The 25,032-nt window shown below is 44.4% G+C and overlaps 1 long non-coding RNA gene across 1 annotated transcript; it reads left to right on the top strand.

Moving 5' to 3' along the window:
* Window positions 1-9,656: 9,656 nt before the first annotated feature.
* On the top strand, window positions 9,657-13,987 carry LOC146682218 (uncharacterized). The gene is made up of 2 exons (XR_014917872.1): window positions 9,657-10,045; window positions 13,811-13,987. It is a non-coding gene; the product is annotated as an uncharacterized LOC146682218 (long non-coding RNA).
* Window positions 13,988-25,032: the final 11,045 nt, after the last annotated feature.

The following is a 25,032-nucleotide window of genomic DNA, read 5'->3' as shown; positions in this document are numbered from 1 at the left end:
TTGGAGTCTGACTGTTTGAGGCTGTGGACAGGTGTCTTTTATACAGATGATGAGTTCAAACAGGTGCCATTCATACAGGTAACGAGTGGGGGACAGAAAAGCTTCTTACAGAAGCCGTTACAGGTCTGTGAGAGCCAGAGATTTTCCTTGTTTGAGGTGACCAAATACTTATTTTCCACCCTGATTTACGAATAAATTCTTTACAAATCCTACCATGTGGATTCATGGATTTTTCTTTCACATTCTGTCTCTCACAGTTGAAGTGTACCTCTGGTGCAAATTACTGACCTCTGTCATCATTTTAAGTGGGGGAACTTGCACAATCGGTGGCTGACTAAATACTTTTTTGCCCCACTGTATGTTTGCTGGGAGCAGTTCTGGTTGTACAGTCTGACAGCTGCAGGGAGGAAGGACCTGCAGAAACGCTCCTTCATGCATCGAGGATGCAGCAGTCTGTCACTGAAGCAGCTCTGCAGTTCAGCAGCATTTACATGCATGGGGTGGGAGACTCTGTCCATCAGAGATGCTATTTTGGCCACAGTCCTTCTGTCTCCCACCACCTGCACTGGGTCCAGGGTGCATCCCAGAACAGAGCTGGCCTTCCTGATGAGTTTATCCAACCTCTTCGTCTCAGCTGCTGATAAACTGCTGCTCCAACATACCACACTGTAAAAAATGACAGATGCCACCACAGAGTCATAGAAGGTCTTTAAAAGCGCTCCCTGGACTCCAAATGACCTCAGCCGCCTCAGCAGGTGGAGTCTGCTCTGACCCTTCCTGTAAAGAGCATCAGTGTTGTGGCTCCAGTCCAGTTTATTATTCAGGTGAACACCCAGGTACCTATAAGAGTCCACTATCTCAATGTCCACTCCCTGGATGTTCACCGCTGTCAGTGTGGTGGGTCTGCGTCTCCGGAAGTCCACCACCAACTCCTTGGTTTTCCCGGCGTTTATCAGCAGGTGGTTCTGCTGACACCAGTCTACAAAGTCCAGAGTCCACCGTCTGTACTCGGAGTCGTCCTCACCTGTGATGAGGCGACTATGGCAGAGTCGTCAGAGAACTTCTGTAGGTGGCAGCGTGGGGAGTTGATGGAGAAGTCTGCAGTGTAGAGGGTGAAGAGGAACGGTGCCAGCACAGTTCCCTGTGGGGAGGGAGAGGTGATGAGCTGTATGCCTCCTTGGTGTTGGCATACAATAAGTCCAATGTTTTATTGTCTCTGGTGTAGCAGGTAACATACTGGGTGAAGGTGGGGAGAGTGGAGGACAGGGAGATGTGATTAAATTATGTGTATAATGATGTTCTCATTTGGGCTGCAGGTACCTGTGATAACATTACACATCAACTATTTTTTTGATCAATGCATAACCAATATATATCAAAAAATAAACTGTTTTTTCACACATTTTCTGTATATGAATTTTACTTAAATCTTTAGTTTAAGAGGATGACGTGAATACATGAGAAAGAGATGGCATGTCATGAGAAATGTACCACTACACACCAAAGACAAGAAGGCAATCACTTAAACATCAACCAACATGCTCTGGTTGGACATATATGTATGCATTTGCATGTATGTATTTCTCTTTGTCAGTTTAACAGTTTCTGTTGTGCCCGTCACTGCTCCCTGTCTGTTTTCTTACCTGCTTCTTCCTGACCTTGTACTTTCTCCTCACGTTCCCTCTTTCCTCGCTCCCTTTGGACTGACAATCATACACAAATAGATTGTATGCAATGAGATGAAAAATTACATTAATATGAAAAAAATTCTGTTAAGATCACTAACAAAAAGTCCTCTCAGTGTACTTTCAACCAAAAGGCAAATAACCAAACCACATGAACATCTAATAAAAGATATAAACATTGATACACTGATCCAACATTATTCTTGATTGACGGATCATTTGATCTTACACTTTTACCTGATGTGGCTCCTTTTTTTGAAAAAACGTCTGTAACAAGTGTCACCTGGCAGTTTGTTGCTCGCTGCCAGGTGATTGGCTGAAGAGCTGTGAAAAGGTAGTGGGTGTGTGGGGTGAAGTCAGCGCTCTTCTGTGGAAAAAACCAGAGGCAATTAATTCACTCAGGTGCGAGTGGGTATACTGTCGGTAAGAGACTTTTGCCATTTTTTGTTTGGATCTTTTGCTATTGCATGTGCCTATTTTTTTAATGTGTCATTGGACTTTTTTAGTGTGACCACGAATTTTAATAGAAGAATTGATCAAGCCCTAGATCGACTGCGCGCAGGGAAACTGATCAATATTGTAGGTATATTGAGTGTTTGTTTTAGTTTCATGATTTTGAATGGTTTTATAAAATTGCTATTTTATTGGGTAATATTTTAATTGATAATGTTGTTTGTTTTTCAGCTGTGCTGTCTCTGCTGTCCTTTTTTTGTTCTTTTGATTGATTTGTAATTTTGTTTTGGTTAGTCCGTCCAGCCGTAGAGGCGGTTATTGATTGAGAGTAAGTTTTGTAAGGGCGGACTAACCTCTCTTTTGTTTTTTTTATTTTAATTGTTTGTGCCACTTCCCTTTATCTCTCAGATCACAGGCCATACATAGCACTGATTCCCAGCTGCGCTGAGACCCGAATTGTTTGCAGTGTGTGCCACGATTGCAGTGTCACTAAGCGGGGTGTGACGGGTTGTAGTGTTATTTCGCACAGTTTGTGTGGTACGTCTCATGCGCAGCTGGGATATCGGCAGGATGTGTTGTAAGTCCTGTCTGGAAACGACTGGGAATTTGTATGTTTAACTTATGTAATAAATAAATGATCAATTATTTCTTTGCCCCGTTTACTCATCCCTTGTCCTCGGTTACATTTTGGCGTTGTCGACAGGTTTCAAGGGAGTGGCCATTTTGTTTTGTTATTTTGTAAGGACAGCAGGGACAGGTTTGTAAGATTGGAGAGAAGGAGCAGCCAGGTCTCGATCGCCATTATGGAGGGAAGCGAGCAACAAACAATGGCCCAACGTATACAGGAGTTGGAGAATGAACTTAGAGACTTGAAAACAGCATCTGTGGGTACAGAGAGGCCCTCTACATCAACAGGAGCTACAGGAAGTGAATCAGAGACTGTGAGACCCAATCCTGTGGTATACGTACAACAGGATAGAAAGTTGCCAACATTTTCAGGGAAGTTGGACAATATGGGCTCACTGACTCTAGATGAGTGGATTGAGCAAATGAGAGACTTTGTGCGCACGAGAGGCAGAACAGAAAAAGAGCAAGCTCAAATCATTTTTAACCACTTAGAGGGTACTGCACGCACTGAGATAAAGTTTTTGCCAAAGGAACAGAAAGAAAATGTTGAGAAAATTTTTGATACACTGAAAGAAATGTACAGTTGCTTAGATTCCCACATTTCTTTGCAACGCAGATTTTTCAATCGTAAACAATTAGAAGGCGAGTCCTTAATTGACTTTTCTCATTCCTTGATGGCCTTAATGGACCAGATTATTAAAACGGATGAGGAAGCCGCAAGAAAAGCTTCAAAAGATCTGCGTGATCAATTTTGTGATGGTGTTAGAGATCTGACATTGAGGATCAGGCTGAGAGATTTGATTAATGCCAACCCACAGTGGACGATTCGTGAGGCGAGAGCCGAAGCGACCAGGTGGATGGCACAGTATGAGAATCAGCCTTTTAGGTCTAGATATAATCAGTCTGTTTCAGTCTCTGCAGATATGCAAGCTTCTTGTGAAAGTGTCGATTCTAGAACATCAGAATATGCTGAGTTGGTGTCCCTTTTTAAAGCCCAACAGACACAATTAGAGTTGGTCATTAAGGCATTAAACCCACAGGAGGTGGCTGCTTCTAGCAATCACACTTCTCGACGTAGAAGGACGGTGAATGGTAAACCCATTTGTTTTAGGTGTGAGCAAATTGGACATATTGCCCGATTTTGCCCGACATTACCCAATTCTGATGGAAATCAGCATGAAAGAGCAGCTAGGGCTGATGGCCAAACTACTGGGGCGGCGGAAAACTAGTACCCACCAGTGCACAGAGCCACACACTGGTGGGAGGGTTGCAAGGCTCCAGTAATGTAGAACTCGGTCATCTAGTTGGTGAATGCTTGGAAGGGGAGGTTGATTTGGGTGGGGTTATTATTTCATGTTTGCTGGACACAGGGTCCATGGTCACAACAATCACAGAAAGCTCTTTTAAAAATAACTTTTCTCATCTCAGTGATAAAAAGCTTAAAGACTGTGGTTGGTTGGGACTTAAAGCAGCTAATGGCCTACAAATTCCTTATTCTGGGTATATTGAGTTGGATGTTACAATCCTGGGAATTCACCTACCTCGTCGAGGGGTGTTGATTGTGGGAGATCCAACAGATAGCCACATGGCACAGAAAAAGATATCTGTACCTGGTGTGTTAGGAATGAATGTATTGAACCCCCTTTACTCTGAATTGTGTAAACAATATGGTTCTGACCTCTGGGAAGCTCCAGTTTTGAAGACTGCGCCACGTGGTTGGAGAAGAGCGTTGAGATACTGCCAAATGATGGAGGCCATGGCAAATTCTCCTGAACCCCATCGTGTTAGAGTACAGGGTAAGAAGTCTTTCTGTGTTCCAGCTGGAACGCGAAGTTATGTTCCTGTTACCTGTCCAAAGATGCCTGTGAATACACCTATTGACCTCTTGATTGAACCCCTCGGGCCTGATGATGGTTTTCTCCCGGAAGGCCTATTGGTGTCTCCTTCATTGGTAAAGGGAGAAGGAGGGGAGGCTTTTGTTCCAGTTACTAATGTTGGTAAAACTGATGTCTATTTGACACCTCGTCGGGTGATTGCTACAGTTCAACTGGCCAGTGTGCTAGCAGAGGGTAACTCTGAAATACAGGTCTCTGTAAATTCACAGTGTTGTACAGCTTATATTTCCAGTCATACAATGGCAGACAATGCAGCGGAATTGGATTTGCCTGAATTTGAAAGTCTTGAGGAGAGCGAGAAACGGCAAGCAAAAGTTTTATTGCAGAAGTATAGCGGCGTGTTTGCCAAGAATGAGTTGGATGTTGGTTGTAGTAAATTGATCACTCATGAAATTCCTTTGATAGATGAAACACCAGTGCGACAACCATACAGGCGAATCCCTCCGTCTCAGTATGAACTGGCAAGGGATCATATCAAACAGCTGCTGCAAGCTCGCATCATCAGAGAAAGTAGTAGTCCGTACTCATCCCCAATAGTTCTTGTTCAAAAGAAGGATGGAAGTCTACGCATGTGTGTCGATTATAGACAGTTAAACGCCAAGACCAGAAAGGATGCATTTCCTCTGCCAAGGATTGAAGAATCCTTGGATGCTTTGACTGGTGCTCAGTGGTTTTCCACTTTGGACCTGGCTAGTGGTTATAATCAGGTGGAAATGGCTGAGAAGGATAAGATTAAAACTGCATTTTGTACCCCATTTGGTTTGTTTGAGTTCAACCGCATGCCGTTTGGTTTGTGTAATGCACCCAGTACATTTCAGCGCCTGATGGAGCGTTTGTTTGGAGATTGCAGACATCAGTCGGTGCTTTTGTATTTGGATGATGTGATTGTTTTTTCATCCTCCGTGCAACAGCATTTGGAGCGGTTGGAAGAAATCTTCTCTCGTCTGGATAAAGAGGGGCTTAAAGTGAAACTCTCCAAGTGCCAGTTTTTCCAGAGGCAAGTGAAATATTTGGGGCATGTGGTGTCTGCCGAAGGAGTTTCTACTGATCCAGATAAAATAGCTGCAGTGCGGGATTGGAAAACGCCCAGCAATCTAGCAGAACTGCGTTCCTTTTTAGGATTTGCTAGTTATTATAGGAGATTCATAGCTGGTTTTTCACGCATGGCTGCTCCCTTGCATAGATTGGTCTCTGCACTCCTCCCTCCAGGTAGAAAAGGTAGGACCCCCCCAAAACCGTTATTGGATTTTTGGGATTTGGAGTGTGAACAAAGTTTTCATCAGCTCAAGGCTGCTCTGGTTTCTGCACCAGTGCTTGCTTTTGCTGATTTTCAGAAGCCATTTACATTGGAAGTAGATGCAAGCTATGGGGGTCTAGGGGCAGTGCTTTCCCAGGAGTATGAGGGTAAATTGCGGCCAATAGCTTTTGCCATTCGGAGCTTAAAGCCTACAGAGAGGAATATGAGAAATTATAGTTCCATGAAGCTTGAGCTTGTAGCTCTCAAGTGGGCCGTCACTGAAAAGTTTAGGGAGTATCTTTTGGGTCATCGTTGCACTGTATTTACAGATAATAACCCACTAAGCCATCTGTCCACGGCAAAGCTAGGTGCCACAGAACAGAGGTGGGCATCAGAGCTGGCCGCTTTTGATTTGACCATAAAATATCGGCCTGGGGCTCAGAATGCTAATGCAGACGCATTGTCCCGCCTACATGGAACTGTAATGGAATTGGATGGTCCATTATCTAATGATATTGGAGTGCAGTGTGAGATGATTCCCAGTGTTCAGGCAGAGATAAGCGTTTTACCTGGTTGTTCTTTCTCTGATCTCTGTACGTTACAGAAACAAGACCCTGTGATTGGTCCCTTCTTAAAGTATTGGGAGGTGGCCAGGTTGCCAGATTCAAAGGAAAGAGATGGTCTTGGTAAGGGTTCGAGGGAATTGGTCCGTCAATGGGGGCGGATGAAACAAAGGGAGTCTGTGTTGTATCGCTGCACTCATACTCCTGATGGAGTGAGGGAGGTTGACCAGCTGGTGCTGCCACAGTGTTTACAGGGCCGCGTCCTTCGTTTACTCCACGATGAGCATGGCCATCAAGGGGTTGAGCGTACACTGCAGTTGGTGCGCTCGCGATATTATTGGCCGCACATGTATGCAGATATTGAGAGATGGTGCAGAGATTGTGAAAGGTGTGTTCTTTCTAAGGCTGTTGTGCCAAAGATTAAAACCTTTATGGGTAGTATTTCTGCATCTCGGCCTCATGAAATTTTGGCAATTGATTTTACAGTACTTGAACCCTCAACTGATGGTAAAGAGAACATTTTGGTAATGACTGACATCTTTTCTAAATATACTCAGACTGTCCCTACAAAAGATCAGCGAGCCAGTACAGTGGCAGAGGCTTTAGTGAAGCATTGGTTTCATTTATTTGGGCCTCCAAGCCGTATACATTCTGATCAGGGGCGAAATTTTGAAAGCGCTTTGGTGCAACAGCTGTGTAAAATTTATAAGATAGAGAAGAGTCGGACGACACCCTATCATCCACAAGGTAATGGTCAATGTGAACGATTTAATCGTACACTTCATGACTTGCTGCGTGCCCTGCCTCCTGAACAAAAGCGCCGGTGGCCGCGGCATCTCTCCCAAGTCACATATGCGTATAACACCACAGTACATCAGTCAACTGGTATGACTCCATATTATTTGATGTTCGGGCGAGAGCCACGGTTGCCAGTGGATTTTTGGTTGGGTGCTGGCAGTGAAGTTGATGAGGACGTCACTCTTGAAGAGTGGGTACAGGAACACCAAAAGTCCTTGGCTGCTGCATATGATGTTGTGCAGCAACGGTTAGAAAGGAGAAGGGTTCAGAGAGATTTGAATTCCTCTAAATGTGCTAGTCCTGATTTGGAGCAGGGCGATTTGGTGTATATGAGAAACCACTCTGTAAGAGGTCGCAATAAGATTCAAGATTTTTGGGATCCCACGCCCTTTCAAGTAGTGCGACCTCCTCCTGGTCATGGCGTAGTATATTCAGTCGCTCCTGCTGGGCACACTGGTCCACTTCGACAAGTACATCGAACTGAGTTGAGAAACATTCCAATCAGGGAATTGGATGGAGACCAAGATAGTGGCCTACAAATGTCAAAACAGGATGATCTAACCGGAATGTTGGCCACAAATAACAGTATGGTTGATGAAGTGGAACAGATGTTTACAGAACAGGGAGATGGAGGCGATTCTGCAGTGTTGGAGGAAGGGACGTTGAGTCCCACACATGTGGGGGTGCCCCATTTGGATTGTTCTGGGGACCTAGAACCTGGGGAGGAAGATGTTGCCAGCTTGACGCAAGGGTCTCGTAGGTCAATGAGGAAGACTGCTGGACAGCACTCAAACCCATTTAAATTGCCACAATCCATTATAAAATGAGCAAAATTTTAAGTGTGCTCTCTTTTCAGCTCATCGTCGGGTCGCCGATGCCCTTTGAAGGGGAGGGTTGTAACAAGTGTCACCTGGCAGTTTGTTGCTCGCTGCCAGGTGATTGGCTGAAGAGCTGTGAAAAGGTAGTGGGTGTGTGGGGTGAAGTCAGCGCTCTTCTGTGGAAAAAACCAGAGGCAATTAATTCACTCAGGTGCGAGTGGGTATACTGTCGGTAAGAGACTTTTGCCATTTTTTGTTTGGATCTTTTGCTATTGCATGTGCCTATTTTTTTAATGTGTCATTGGACTTTTTTAGTGTGACCACGAATTTTAATAGAAGAATTGATCAAGCCCTAGATCGACTGCGCGCAGGGAAACTGATCAATATTGTAGGTATATTGAGTGTTTGTTTTAGTTTCATGATTTTGAATGGTTTTATAAAATTGCTATTTTATTGGGTAATATTTTAATTGATAATGTTGTTTGTTTTTCAGCTGTGCTGTCTCTGCTGTCCTTTTTTTGTTCTTTTGATTGATTTGTAATTTTGTTTTGGTTAGTCCGTCCAGCCGTAGAGGCGGTTATTGATTGAGAGTAAGTTTTGTAAGGGCGGACTAACCTCTCTTTTGTTTTTTTTATTTTAATTGTTTGTGCCACTTCCCTTTATCTCTCAGATCACAGGCCATACATAGCACTGATTCCCAGCTGCGCTGAGACCCGAATTGTTTGCAGTGTGTGCCACGATTGCAGTGTCACTAAGCGGGGTGTGACGGGTTGTAGTGTTATTTCGCACAGTTTGTGTGGTACGTCTCATGCGCAGCTGGGATATCGGCAGGATGTGTTGTAAGTCCTGTCTGGAAACGACTGGGAATTTGTATGTTTAACTTATGTAATAAATAAATGATCAATTATTTCTTTGCCCCGTTTACTCATCCCTTGTCCTCGGTTACACGTCCTTATATCCATTATGAACCTGGCTGTCTCTCTGTACACAAACACACACGCACACAACAGTTATAAGGTTAATGGGCATTCAGTCAGTTAGCATCCATTTCAAACAGGACAGTGGTAACAACAGCAGGCTGCGGACAATCTAAAGTTTTAGATTTTAAATAGGCTGTATACATTTCAATGGGAGCAACAGGACGGGTCAAATGTCGCTGAATTTACTACAGAGTAGGACGGATTGTAGGGCAGCAAACATCGTCAGAAAACACGTTTTCAACACTGCAGGTTACCTGGTGTAATGCTTTTCAGCTAAAAAGAAACATGGTCTGACTCCTACCTAACTGTAGAAAGAGTAACTGAAGGTTAAATGCAGCTAACATGCCCTGTTTTAAGCCAGGCACTTACACCTCTGCACCGCTGCGTCTCAGCCACCATCGCTCTGGCAGCCAGAGCGCTAGAGTCAGAGTAGGGGAGAGCTGGAACAAACCATTTTGGGAGGGGGGGTTATCTATACTTTTGTTGTTAAAATATTACGCCTCAAACAAGTACAGTACTGTATGCTTTTTATATTTTTAGTAGTGTGTCACACAAACAGCAAATATTCTCAAAAAAGTAAGAAATCTTTGGGGGTGCTTTGATTAATTTCGCACAATTACACTGTGCTATCAAGTTGCTTGACCATTACACAACTTAAATTTAGTCCCAACTTATCACATATGATTAGGTGGTGTATTTGTGAATCAATACAAGTTTGTGACATGTTCTTTTAAACGACTCAACCTAATAAATTAACAAGACACTGTGCTACATGGAGAAATATAGAAACCAGGTAACCAGGTACTGCTCAACAGTAGCCGGGGGTGGAGCTTAGCAAATGCGTCAGATGCGTTCTGTTCAAATGAATGTTGTCATAGCATTTATGGAAAAAACACATTTTGAAAAATGCTGGCAGAGCTGGTACATGCACTTTGGATTACAGAGGAGAAAAAGAGAGGAGAGGAAAGAAAAAGAGATTATTTTTTAAGGTAAGGACCGCTCGACAAGTGACATTTGCTAAAGTGGAATTATTAAGGGGACATGCAGTGTCCACGTTTATGTTAAACTTTTCTAAACACAGTGTGGAGGGACCTGTACATGTGTTGGTCTTCTAATGCTGGGCAGACACTGTGCGATTTTTTCAGCTCCTGCTCAAACTGTACGGTTGACTCGCAGGGGTCATAGGTCACGATGCAGGGTCTCACACTATACCGCCCGATGCTCTGATGCGACCTGAGTGCTCACACTGTGCGTCCATAAAATGAAGGTTATAACAGACAATCTGTCGCTCGCTCTCTCTGTCTTTCACTCACACAGACACACCACCACCATCAACTTTGCTAAATTGCTAATGAAAAACATTGATCAGCTGTGATTGAGCAGCAGTGTAGATCCAACTATTTTCACGGTTGTTGTGGTCGTGATCATTTTGTGAGGCCACATCGAAAAGGCTTGGATGAGCTTTCCAAAGTTCTACAAGTTGTTCCTCCATCGCTTGTGTCCAGATCACACGCTGCACTGCTGTGCTGCTCCGTCTTTTTCGCTGACATTTGTGTTTGCGCGTGCGCAGTGTGACAAACTGCGGTGACACCCTCGCGAGGGTCGCTCACGACCAAGCGATTGATGATCGGGAGCTGGTCGTGAGGGGTTAATCGCGTCTCGTTACCCCACGTATATTATACGATGCATGACGCACGATGAAGGCCAAAATCGGGCCGATCGCCAAAACGGTCGCACGACTCAAAAATCGGCTCAAAATGGGCCAAAAATCGCACAGTGTAAGCCCAGCATAAGGCAGCGGTCCCCAACCTTTTTTGCGCCACGGACCGGTTTATGGACTGGCTGTTCTAAGGCAGGGGTCCCCAACCCCCGGGCCTCGGACCGGTAGCGGTCCGTGAGTCGTTTGGTACCGGGCCGCGAGAGTTGAGGCTCAGGTGTGAAATGTCTGGTTTTCAGGGTTTTTATCGGTTTTAAGCGTTATTTTGTTATCGTTTTTATTGTTAACTCGGTTTTCCTGGGTCTTTTCACATGTGTTATGAATAAATCTTCTTTTTTTCGATACTGATACTAGTTTTATTTTGTTGTATTTATCTGAGACACTGGTCCGTGAAAATATTGTCGGGCATAAACCGGTCCGTGGTGCAAAAAAGGTTGGAGACCGCTGTTCAAAGGTACCTTCTTGCTGCATAAATGCTTTAAAGAGTAGAATTTGATATTCGCTGCATGCATGTACATGGGTGCTCACATTTTGTAATTTCTTTAGTGTGATATAACCAAGCAAGTACTATCTTACAGCCTGTTCTTAGACAAATCATGTTTGTGTTCATTTTCCTGCCTACCGCTAGACTCTGAGTAACTGCTAAAATCTAAGAGGAATGAAAATGTTTGTATCTTAGGATCTGTTATCTTTTGTTTGGCTACAGAAACTATGTGTGTGTGTGTGTGTGTGTGTGTGTGTGTGTGTGTGTGTGTGTGTGTGCTTCTCTTTCCTAAAAAAAAAAGTGAGATTTGTGCCATAAATCAGGTCGATTATTTTAATTAGAATGTGTTTTGTTCAAATGAATGTTGTCATATTATTAATAGATTGAAACCTTTTGAAGAGTGCAGTAAGGACCGCTCAGCAGGTGACATTTGCTAAAGTGGAAATGTTAAGGGGACATGCAGTGTCCACGTTAATGTTGAACTTTTCTAAACTCAGTGTGGAGGGGACCGGAGTGTTTTTGTGGCGTGGGTGTGGTGTGATCCTGTGCGCGTGCAGGAGTAGCTCGGAGTGACATAATCTGGTGCGCGTGCGAGAGGTGGCCCGGATTGAGTGGTGGCTGGGTGTGGCCCCCTCTCGTGCGCGTGTAGGAGGGGCTTGGAAGGGTGTAATCTTGTTGCGAGTGCAAGAGTTTGTCCAGTGTGACACTCTCTTGCGCACGTGCAGGAGTGTGAGGTTCAACGCTGGAACGTTGAGCCTCCTCCCCCCCACTTCCGGACCAGGTTATGGATCGTTCCTCAGTGGGTTTGTGAGAGGTGGCCCAGATTGAGTGGTGGCTGGTTGTGGCGTAATCTTGTGCATGTGCAAGAGGTGTGTAGGAGTAGCTCAGAGTGTGAGGTTCATCTGTAGAACGTTGAACCTCCTGAATCCCTCCTCCCGGACCAGGTTATGGACCTTTCCTAAGTGCATGTGTGAGAGGTGGCCCGGATTGAGTGGTGGCTGGGTGTGGCCCCCTCTCGCACACGTGCAGGAGGAGCTCGGAGTGGTGTAATCTGGTGCGCATGCGAGAGGTGGCACGGATTGAGTGGTGGCTGGGTGTGGCCAACTCTTGTGTGCGTGCAGGAGGAGGTTGGAGTGTTCAATGTTCCAGCGTTGAACCTCCTGAATACCCCCTCCCGACCAGGTTATGGACCTTTCCTCAGTGCACGTGCGAGAGATGCCCCAGATTGAGTGGTGGCTGGGTGTGGCCAACTCTCGTGTGCGTGCAGGAGGAGCTCCGAGTGGTGTAATCTGGTGCGTGTTTGAGAGGTGGACTGGATTGCGTGGTGGCGTGGGCGTTGCGCACTCTTGCAGGAAGGGCACAGAGTGGGTAATCTTGTGCAGGAGTAGCTCAGAGTGACATAATCTGGTGCGCGTGCGAGAGGTGGCCCGGATTGAGTGGTGGCTGGGTGTGGCCCCCTCTCGTGCGCGTGTAGGAGGGGCTTGGAAGGGTGTAATCTTGTTGCGAGTGCAAGAGTTTGTCCAGTGTGACACTCTCTTGCGCACGTGCAGGAGTGTGAGGTTCAACGCTGGAACGTTGAGCCTCCTCCCCCCCACTTCCGGACCAGGTTATGGATCGTTCCTCAGTGGGTTTGTGAGATGAGCCCAGATTGAGTGGTGGCTGGTTGTGGCGCCATCTTGCAGGACGAGCTCCGAGTGGCGTAATCTTGTGCATGTGCAAGAGGTGTGCAGGAGTAGCTCAGAGTGTGAGGTTCATCTGTAGAACGTTGAACCTCCTGAATCCCTCCTCCCGGACCAGGTTATGGACCTTTCCTAAGTGCATGTGTGAGAGGTGGCCCGGATTGAGTGGTGGCTGGGTGTGGCCCCCTCTCGCACACGTGCAGGAGGAGCTCGGAGTGGTGTAATCTGGTGCGCATGCGAGAGGTGGCACGGATTGAGTGGTGGCTGGGTGTGGCCAACTCTCGTGTGCGTGCAGGAGGAGGTTGGAGTGTTCAATGTTCCAGCGTTGAACCTCCTGAATACCCCCTCCCGACCAGGTTATGGACCTTTCCTAAGTGCATGTGTGAGAGGTGGCCCGGATTGAGTGGTGGCTGGGTGTGGCCCCCTCTCGCACACGTGCAGGAGGAGCTCGGAGTGGTGTAATCTGGTGCGCATGCGAGAGGTGGCACGGATTGAGTGGTGGCTGGGTGTGGCCAACTCTTGTGTGCGTGCAGGAGGAGGTTGGAGTGTTCAATGTTCCAGCGTTGAACCTCCTGAATACCCCCTCCCGACCAGGTTATGGACCTTTCCTCAGTGCACGTGCGAGAGATGCCCCAGATTGAGTGGTGGCTGGGTGTGGCCAACTCTCGTGTGCGTGCAGGAGGAGCTCCGAGTGGTGTAATCTGGTGCGTGTTTGAGAGGTGGACTGGATTGTGTGGTGGCGTGGGCGTTGCGCACTCTTGCAGGAAGGGCTCAGAGCGGGTAATCTTGTGCGCCCAGATTTTATGTGGGAGCAGCGCCCTTTCGCACATTAGCGAGAGGGCGCTGCTCCCACGCGTTTTTCCTGTCCCTGCAGGAGCAACAGGAACTGAAGGAGGAGCAGGAGCGGCTGGAGATGCGACAGGAGTAGCAGGACCTGCCGGACGAGCATGAGCAGCATTCTTCACCTGATGGAAGAGACAGGAGCAGCAGCCATCATTAATAAATGCAACATCATATCAAAATAATAAAATCAATCAGTGTCATTCATAAAGTTGAAGTTGTGTCACTTCAGTCTTCAGCACTTCCTCAAAACATGAAGAAATCCTTTCTCCTTACAAATATCTCTGCCTCACATGATTCTTTGATTAAAACTCATTGTTTAAGTTTATTGGTAAATATTGACACTGATACACACTGTGAATGTGTATGCCAGTGTTGGTGGTCATCTCAAGTTCACTGTACAGATAAATATATATATACGTATACATAAATATATGTAAATACGTATAAAGTATGCATTTTTAATGTGCCGTGCTCAGTTATGTTGCAGCGCTGACTCAAAACTCAAAAGAAACCCTTCAGATTTTTCAGCAATGTCTTCAAACCTGGTTTTTTGCTCTTCAAACATGGGAATTCCATTTAATATCACATATAATTGTGGGAGCCAAACTTAAGGTGCCAATGCTGTAATCCACAAACCTATGGGTGATGTCAGGGTGGCTGCATCGATCGTTTACATACAGTCTGTGGTTAAGATGCAGAAGTGCATCTTTTGTACCACTCTAACATAAACTGCATCAAGAAAAAAACATAAATCTATTTTTAAGTAAACTGAATTCACACATTGATCACACTTTCTGCTTCTTTTACCTGCACTGTTCACTATTGTCTGCAATGGATATTTAATCTCCTTTGTTTCAAGGCTTGAATTAGTCCAGCAGAAACTTCATTTAGATGAGAAAGAGAGAGAAAGTTGAGGGGTGATGATTATCCGATTGTTCAGTCTGACGTCACTAGCCGTGTCTGGGTCTAAACTCCGCTGCAGGTCCATATATCAAACGATCACTATGGCATTACTGAGAGTTGAAAAACTGTCTAAAGTCTTTCATCTTTAATAAAATGATCAGCGTTCTGCTCTACCAGGTGTAACAATTGAGTTTAACATCCAGGCATCCATGAAAACGGAATTTATGACATTTAACAGAGTTAGAAGTTAGCAGGGAGTTAGCTCGCTAGCTTCTATCTAAATACAATATAGCATGTCCTGACTGCGGGGTTTTGGAAACAAATTCAAACGTACAGCTCTGTTATCACTTCCAACATAAATGAAGACAGAAAACTAAACAGCAGTGACGTTTGTAGGGTTACTGAAGTTGGGCTAGCTGGTATATAATGATGTGCTACGTGACCGCTAGCGACACAGCTATGTTAGCATAATATAAACAAGCTAACTTTTTTTCCACTCGATAAAAGTTAACGTGAGTGTTCTCGGTGGTCAGGAACAAATGCAATCGCATGGCAGGATGCTGTAAAAGGACCAAACTTCAGCCAGGAGAACAACTGAGATAATCCATCCACAATACGAGGTTAGTCATTCATATACTGCTGCATGGGCTGGGCTGCAGTTACATCCTAAGGTTTTAAAAACTGAGCTTAAATAAATGATTAGCGGTAATAAAAGCCGAGGGAGGTCAACAGGGATCACTGACTGTTTTAGGAGCTTTTTGAGATTAAATAGAAGAAAATACAAAACATTAAACATGTTAACAACACAAAAGCCGAAGCTCGCTTCTGTCAGACTGCCCCAGGGCAGCTGTGGCTACAACCGTAGCTTGCCTCCACCAGTGTGTGAATGTGAGAGTGAATGAATAGTGGCATTGTAAAGCGCTTTGGGTGCCTTGAAAAGCGCTATAAAAATCCAATCCATTATTATTATAACTCTGCTTCCTGGGGCCCGTTCTTCGTACGTCGCTCACTACATCCAAGATCAAATGACACATCCAAGACCAAATCATCGCGCTAACCGTGAACTCGCTAATCTGGTTCTCCGAACACACCTGCTGTTGACGATTAGTACAGCTAGATGAAGTAATCACTGGGTGTCGTAAAAGGGGCTACGCATCGATAGTAGAAACATTGATCGGCAACCTTCTGATTGGTCGGCGAAAATGTTGAAGGAGCGCGCTCGGTATTTGTCGGCAGCAGAGCAAGAACTCTTGAGTGAGGGATTTCAGGAGTTTCAGAGTTTAATCAGAACGCAAGGGAACACTGCAAAGGCTGCAAAAGCAAGGAGAGAGGGCTGGCAGAAAGTTGCTGACAAATTAAACTCGTAAGTAATTTAATAATAACAATAATAATGGAGTGGATTGATATAGCGCTTTTCAAGGCACCCAAAGCGCTTTACAATGCCACTATTCAGTCACTCTCACATTCACACACTGGTGGAAGCAGCTACAGTTGTAGCCACAGCTGCCCTGGGGCAGACTGACAGAAGCCAGGCTGCCATATCGCGCCATCGGCCCCTCTGGCCAACACCAGTAGGCGGTAGGGTAGATTTATCATATCACACTAAATATAGTGTGATATGATAAATATATCACAAAAATATAAATATATCCAATATTATATTACATCATAGCTTTGGTCTACAGCAATTGATTCATTTTGCCAACTTACTCCAAGAGCCATATTCTTGATATTATCTGTTGTTCTGGTGTTACTCCTTCAACCTCTCCATATCTGATCTCAAGCTGGTATCTTTTGATGTCAATTTAATATTATCTAAGTCAAATTATTTTCCCTCTGTTTCATATCACAACATAACTCGGGCGACAGAGGGAGTGCTCGCCCAGGGCGCCAAACAGGCTAGGACCGCCACTGCTTGGAACACCTTTGCACAAAGACTAGTCTGAGGATGTGTCACTAACAGATGTGACAGTATAAGGATGCTCTCTCTGCAGCCAAATCTGAATATTATGCTGTTCTAATCAGGTCTGGTGAAGGAAAGGGTCAGACCCATCGGCCTACTTTAAACTGCATTCTTCAGTCACTTGACAGTTTTCCACCCCGGCTTCACTGGACTGGGCAGTGTAATATTTGTATGACCTTTTTTAATAGTAAGATCAGTAATATCTACTAACAGCTGGCTCTGGCACCTGCAGCGCTGTGCTCTGAAGCCCATTTCATTTCAGTAGTTGGGACAGTTACAAAGCTTTCTTCTTCATGAATAAGCAATACATGTTTGTTTTAATTTATTAAACATAATACAACACAAACTATTGTAGAGGATACAAAGTCAGAAAGATAGAAGGACCCTGTGTATCTAGTGGACTTAGAGCGAACACACAAATGACGTGTAGGCAGGGTGCAGCCTACAAGTTCCTTTGCTCTGCGGTCAGTGCAGCACATGCACCGTCCTTTGTGAAAAGGCCTTTAGGTCCCCTTCTATTTATTATTTATCTTTTACCCTTTGATGACATATTTAGGAAATTTGGCATATATTATCACTCTTATGCTAGTAATACCCAGCTCTGTCTGTCCACTAAGCCTAATTAGGCTCTCCCACCACCTTCTCTCACTTACTGCCTACGCAAGATTAAATCATGGTTGTCTGCTAAACTTCTTAAATTAATAAACACGGACAAAACAGAGGTTCTTCTGGTAGAAACTAAAATCGTTTTAGACAAAAGTGAAAGATTCTCGCTGTGCACTGACAATTTTCAAACGTCTTCCTTCCAGGTTAATAATTTAGGTGTTGTTTTTTAAGCTCCTTAAATTTTGGAGCACATCAATATTATTACTGTCTGCACATTTCCACTTACGTAATAGTTGGCTGTGCCCGTCCCTTACAGCTAACAGTACTGCTCTTCTTGTACATGCTCTGGTTATAACCCGTGTTTATTACTGTCATTCTATCCCCTCTGTCTTTGTATGCAGATTTCTTCACAGACTTGGTCTAAAATGCAGTCGCTTGTGTCATTAACAGAAACCCTTCTAGTACTCCTGTCCTTCAGCAGCCTCACTGGCTTCCTTTAAAACATCGCATTCATTTTAAAATTCTGCTTCTTACTTTCAAGCCTCTTCATAATCTCGCACCTCCATGGCTCTGTTTTTTTGCACAGTGTCACTTCTGCCCATACTTTCCCTATCTTTAAAGCCGTTCTTAAAACACATCTTTTCTGTTTGATTTTAGTTTATGATGTTAATTCTATGGCGTCTTGCCACTGTTATTTTATCTATGCTATGATTTTTGTTTATTTGCTTGTAAGGTGTCCCTGAGTTTCTTGAAAGGTGATTATGAATGAAATGTTGTGTCTACATGGGAAACTCTTCACTATCATTCGCCTGCACTCAAAAACCAAGGTCAGGGCGGTCCTCATCCACGAATTGCTGTTGCAAACTGCACAGCACTGATGTCACACAGAGAAGCTGGTTTCCAGCAGGGACATGCGAATTATACTTCTGCCAGGCACGTTGGAGGCATTAGAGCTCCAAACCCACCCACTTCCTCATGCCAGAGGAGACGAGGCTCCGCGAGTAAAATTAAGACTGTGTTCACTGTTCCTGAGTTGGCTGGTAATAAGACTGTGTTTTCTGTTCCGATGTTAAAGACATGAAGACAGTAGTCTCTGCTTGTAAGCTCTCTGTGAGCTGGCTAAGAGACTTTAAGTGTTTCTGAGACGGCTGATCAGGTTACGTTTTGTGTTGCTGGCCGGTATTATAATAAAGAAATGAACTGTGTGTCTGGTTCGCTGAACTTAAAGACTGTTTTTGAAGGCTTAGACACCTCAGTGTGAGTCTAGTCGACATGCTTGTGAACAATGTATGTTACCAAAATGTTCTTGTGTATGAAAGACTCTTAGGTTTGAGGATAAGCCTTCTTTGTCACCAGTTTGTTACGCTCATTCTCAACCATCTCCTTGTGAGCCATTGCTGACCTGATACCTTTTAACGGACTCAAATTTTGCTCACTGTGAGCCAAAGCCAGCTTATTCAGACATTTCATGCATCCAAACCTGTTGCTCCATGCACTGCTTGTGGTCATTCTCTCTGTGTGCAGGCCTTGGCAATAAGTGTTTGTGTCCCAGCCTGCACCTTAAAAACTGATTATGCTACAGGACCAAAACGTCCCAGCTTACTGTGTCTATATGCCTATAATGGCACTATTTATGCACCACAGCCTGCACTCCCAACAACTATTGCTCTTGAGCCCCTTTTCAGTGATTTGCATCCTGAGGACTGTTTTGCTCCACAGCCTGTGACTTCAAAGACTGTTGCCAGTGTCCACCCCTGAGCCTATTACTCAACCTGTTCCAATTCCCCAGGACAGACTGGCTAGGGCCCAGCTAGTCCCCTGTCTCTATTCCCAGGGAAGGTTGGGTCCAGCTTTTCCCAGCAACCATTTCAGTTCCTGGAGTAAGGTTGGTTAGGGCCCATCTGGTCCCTGTTCCAGTTCTCAGAGCAGCTAGGTCTCCGCCGCTCAGCTGCACCTGTTCCTATTCCCAGGGAGAGAGTGGCCAGTCTTCCTTATCAGCCTCAGCTATCAGTGGATGCAGCTAAGTGCCCTGCGCATCCCCAGTCGCAGCACCCAAAGCAGATTGAGCACCCTGTGTCTGGTCCTGTTCCATCCCAGCTAGAGGTCTTCATTTAGTTCTAAGAATCCTCCTGGGTCCAATCCTTCCTTGCTTCACACAGCGTACATGACAGTTTGGCCCAGGATCTCTGCCCTAGACAACGTACCTCACCTACCTAACTCTGGCGATTCTCGTACTCTGTCTGAGAATGAGAATCGCCAAAGCTGTAACCATCATGCCAAGACTGAACAAACCCGTGTAGAGCAAGAGCTAGCTGACTTAAGACACCAAGCGGGAACAAGGCTATGGCATACATGGACAAGGGAGAGAATAGGGGACTGCTAGAATGCTGCTACACATGTAGCCTCAGTTAAAGGGGTTACATGAAGAGGATGTGGGAACTATGGGTTCTTTGACACCCAACTTCTACAATAACATCAATACAACTAGTAACTCATTGTTAAACATCCAGCACCCTGAGACTGTAGGCTAAGCTGAAGAACGGGGCACATGGACTAGGCCGTGTAAGAACCACTATAAAGGTCGAGACAACAAAGATCCATGAGTACATCGGAAGATGGCCACAACCACTAATGCGCTTAGTGAATACCTCAGGCGGAAGACACCAGAAAAAAGAATAGGAGCAAAAGGAGGCATTATGGAAGGACAGGCCCCCATATTCAATGTACCACCAGCAGGGAGAAGAAGTGGCTGAATAAAGCTGAACTAAATAACAGCACAGAGGCACTAATCATGGCAGCACAGGAAGAAGCTCTGAGCACAAGATCCATAGAGGCTGGGGTCTATCACACCAGGCAAGACCCCAGGTGCAGTAAAGATGCCCCTGAGACCCTCCGCTATTGATTTGGGACCCCTGGCAGAGTATTTTAAATCTGTTGTTACAAACCTGGGTTTTAAGATGGACAGTGATTTTAAATTAGAAAGTCAAATTAGGGCTACTGTCAAGTCCAGTTTTTATCATCTAAGGCGCTTGGCAAAGATAAGACCTATTTTATCCAGGCCGCATATTGAAACGGTAATCCATGCTTTTATTTCATGTCGTGTAGATTACTGTAATGCACTATATTGTGGAGTTAGTCAGCATCTTCTCTCTCGTCTGCAGCTGGTCCAAAATTCTGCTGCACGACTTTTAACCAGAACTCGTAAAAGAGAGCAAATAACTCCCGTCCTGGCTTCACTCCATTGGCTGCCTGTATATCTTAGAGTTCATTTTAAAATTCTCATGTTTGTGTTTAAATGGTCTTGCCCCAACTTACCTCTCTGAGCTTCTGCATCCTTACTCACCCCCCAGGTCTCTCAGGTCAGCTGACAAGCTGCTCCTGGAGGTACCCAGGTCCAAGAGGAAGCTCAGAGGGGACAGGACCTTCTCTATTGTTGCTCCTAATCTGTGGAACAATCTTTCCCAGCACATTAGAGAGGCCCCTCACTGTCCACTTTTAAAACACGTCTTAAAACCCATTTTTACTCTTTGGCTTATGACACAGTCTGACCCTGATTTTATTGTTTTAAATGTGTTTTTATATATATATATATTTTACCTCTCTTATATTATTATTACTATTTTTCTCATTTTTTTAACATGCTCAATGTATCATGTTTGGCATGTCAAGTGTACAGCACTTTGTGCTCAGCTGGTGGCTGATCTGAAAGCGCTATATAAATAAATTGCTTGCTTGCTGAGACAATCCAGCACATAACAGCAGGGTGCAAGATGCCAGCATAACCAAGTGGCCGGCATAGCGTACAGGAACATCTGTGCTGAGTACAGCCTAAAGGTGCGGAGGTTAAAATGGGATATGCCCCCCATGGTGGTTAAAAAAGACCAAGTTAAGATCTTGTGGGACTTCCAGACAAACTCGCAATGGCTAACAAACCGAACAATGCTTGTTGGTTGGCAAACAGTGGAAGAAGGCCTTAGTGATAGATCTAGCTATACCAAGTTAGAACAACATCAGGAAGAAGAGAAGCTGGAGAAAACAGCCACCACCACTCATTCATGTAAGTATCTAATCAGACAGTCAAATGGTAACAACTTACACATGATAAAGATGACGTGATGAAGCAGTGACTTTGAATGTGACAAGCTGTTGGTGTAAGACAGGCTGGCCTCAGAAAATCTGAAACTGCTGATCTACAGGGACACACAGACATCCTCAGGGTTTACAAAGATGGTAAACAAACGAGAAAATAGGCCGTGAGCGTCGGTTCTGATGAAAATGCATTCTTGATGCTGGATTTAGAGAAGACTGAGTTTGAGCTGATAGGAAGGCAACAGAATCAACCACTCATTACAACCAAGGCATGCAAAGAGAGTATCTATGGATAAACAACACATTGAACCTTGAGGCAGATACACTGCAGCAGCAGAAGACCAAGCTGGGTGCCACTCCTGAAAATCCCTGGATGGTCTAGTGATGAGTCTGGACTCAAGGGTGATGGTGTAATGCTGTGGGAGGATACTTTCTTTCTTTGAATGCATTAGTCCTAATTAAGCACTTGTGATTCAGATTAAGGTCGGCTCAAATTACAGTGTCTGTCTCTGCACGTGTACACTGCAGGAAATTAGGATTCATATACTTTACAGGTGTTTTTGGATGTAATGCTACAAGAAAAAGTGGAACGAAATGATGCTTCTTGAATTCACTGAATACAGCAGTAAGATGAACTGTGTGCTTGTGTGTGTTTGATACAACAAGCTTACATAAGGAATTCTACTCAACCTCATCTCTGACTTGCACAAAAACACACTGCATGTGTCATTATGAGTTGAAGTGGAGCAATTTTGGCTCAGCCATTATCTGCTTACACAACCCACTACAGTGAGGAGAGTCTTGATGTGTGCTTGTGTGTGCGAGCACTAGCTGGTTTTTGTAGTGTACAAGGACAATGTCCACCACACGTTTTATATTACGAGGACTGGGCCGGTGCCCTCATAACCCACCTCCACGATTTCTCCAGATGTCATCATGGCTCAAAATAACTCAGCTTTTGTTTCAGGAATCTGAAATCTGTGTATTTAAACAGTGCCCCTTTGGTGGGCGTGTATTGGTTTGTAGCTCTTAGTTGGCAGCCTCATCAAGTAACCTCTTCTTTGATCCTCAAGCCCTATGTTGACTGCTTCACTCTAGCCCAGCCAGCTGCTGAGCTATTCAGATGGCATTCATGACTGCTCTTTGTTGTTAAGGTAACATTCTGTGATAGAGCTGAGTAATGAATAGCATCCCTCTCGGGACACAGCCCAGGGTGCAGTTATTAAATATTCTGTGGTTACAGAGAGAAACAGCACAGCCTCTGGCCATTTTCCTGTGTCCATGAAGGCGAAAATAGAAGAGGAACTATGTGCTACATGAAAATAAGGTGTTTCCTGCATGGGAAAAACAGTGTTGAGCATTCGAGAGCTGTGCCACTGCAGATATTACCAGGAAATACAGAAGAAGCCTTACATAAACATGCCTTTGGGACTGTGCAATTAGGGAAGAAGGGAGACCTACTGTGTGCTATTTCAGTAGTACACACAGACTGCATGTTAGTACTTGTGATTTAGTTGTGTGAGAGACGATGTGAAGCACTACTCTCGGTCATATCAAAACCCTGTGACTGCTGGCTTGTTGACTTCTTGTCTGCTAGAGGTCTGTGCTGCCACTGCTGTCCCTGGGATGTGAAATTCTGCCTATTTGTGCATGTTGCCCATTTTCTCACGAGCACATTGTCTAACACAGGCCTATGTCACAAGCACTGACATGCATTATTTCAAACTGGATAAATCTAGCTAGTTACAATGTTACTGTAACCTTTCCTGAGCCTGCTACCCCAGACCTCTGAGGTCATCAAGGGTAACCAGCAAAAATATACATTTCTAATTGGACTGGCATCTAAAATAGCAGTGTTTTTACACTAAAACCCAGTCTCTAAGCAGTTTTATATATAACAGCCCCAACATTAATGCATTGGTTTCACAAGAAATGCTAATATAGATTAACATAGACCTGCATTACAATTCAAAGGTTTGGACACAACTTCTCACTTAAGTTTTACTTTATTTTCATTTTCATTGTAGATTCTCACTGAAGGCATCAAAACTATGAATGAACACATATGGAATTCTGTAGTAAAGAAACATGTGGGGAAAAACTCAAAATATGTTTTATATTTTATATTTAGATCCTTCAAAATAGCCACCCTTTGCTTTGGTTACTGCTTTGCACACTCTTGGCTCCCTCGATGAACTTCATGAGGTTGTCACCTGAAATTATTTTCCAACAGTCGTGAAGGAGTTCCCAGAGATGTTGGCCCTTTGCCCTCACTCTACGGCCACGGCATGTCACTGCAGGATGCTGTGGTAGCCATGCTGGTTCAGTTTGCCTTCAGTTTTGAATAAATCCCCAACAGTGTCAGCAGCTCCTGCACTGGGGAACACATTGACTGAGAAACTGTCATTTCTCTTTAATTAGCTGATTGGTTCTTGGTATAATATGAATTCAAATAGCTATCAAATAATGCTTTCGGCTGTGCACCAACTTGACTTCTGCACAACACAGCTGATGGTCCCAACTCCATGAAGAAGGCAAGAAATTCCACAAATGAACCGTGACAGGCTCACCTGTGAAGTGAAATGTATGGTTTTCGGGGTTTTTAACGTGAACTCTGTCTTTTCCCGTGTTGTAGCTGTGCATCTTATTTTGAAAGAAATATTTACGCGTTACCATAGCGACCAGAGAGCATTATGGGGCAGAGAGGAGGATGTTACTCTCTGTCGTTGGTGCATTTCAGGAGGACGCTGCTAACAACGTTGCACAATTACACAGTGAATTTGTGTTTATTATTATATTTACAAAATACCAGTTTCTGTCTCGGCCGTATGGTTTTATTTTGCTGTATTTATCTGTGACAGCTTAAAGGCCGCTCCGTTAAACTGGTCCGAGGCGCAAACAAGGCTGCGGAGCGCTGCACTAAATGTTACTAAATTATATTATAAAGTCCCACATTTCACCTCAAACGAATTCTTTATACAGAAACAGCATTCATATTTAAAGCTTTAAATCACCATTTATCCTCATGATACTGATTTAATTTGTTCAAATACTGACTTAGTTTGGTGAGCAGTGTGTATTTTACAGTGATGTCCTCAGGCTAAAATATCAGCATAATCTGTCTCCATTTAGGTCTATTTTTAGGAGGTATAATACCATGTTTATGCCTCAGCAATACCATTACACAAAGCTCTGATTAAAAAGTGTGTGGAGCACCAGTTTAGGTCCAGGTGTGACTCTGAGCGGAGGTCTCCCCCTCCCCTTTCTCCCTGCTTTCTTGAGTCACTAAAACTATTTAACAAAGGTGACAAAAATCTCCCCCAAATCAAAGCATCTTCTGCCATTTATAGTACACAGTTTAATATGAACGATCAAACGGTTCTTTGCCTGACTGCATGTAATGTGTTGACATTTAGACAATATGTTGGTGTTCATGTTCACGGCAATTTAGCAGGATAAGTTACACTAAACATCAGGTCGAGACTCCAGAACAACGCCACCCTCATTAAAAATGTTGGTCTGAAGTCAAAAGTGCTAAAGAGTGCTGGTATAGGACTCTGAACAAAGAAAGACAATGCAGTCCGTCTACTAAATAACATAAATATAATCTTTATTTCTGTATACATATGTTTAGAAGGCCAGAATAAAAGTTTAACAGCCTTGTATGAGAAACACTTTTGTTTAAATTTAGG

The sequence above is a fragment of the Copadichromis virginalis genome, linkage group LG23 (assembly GCF_057382275.1).
Source record: "Copadichromis virginalis isolate Kocher_CV1m ecotype Utaka linkage group LG23, C_Virginalis_male_GT1.1, whole genome shotgun sequence".
NCBI classification, from domain to species: Eukaryota; Metazoa; Chordata; class Actinopteri; order Cichliformes; family Cichlidae; genus Copadichromis; species Copadichromis virginalis.
Note: the sequence above shows the minus strand (reverse complement) of the source record. Positions and strands in the feature narration are given on the sequence as shown.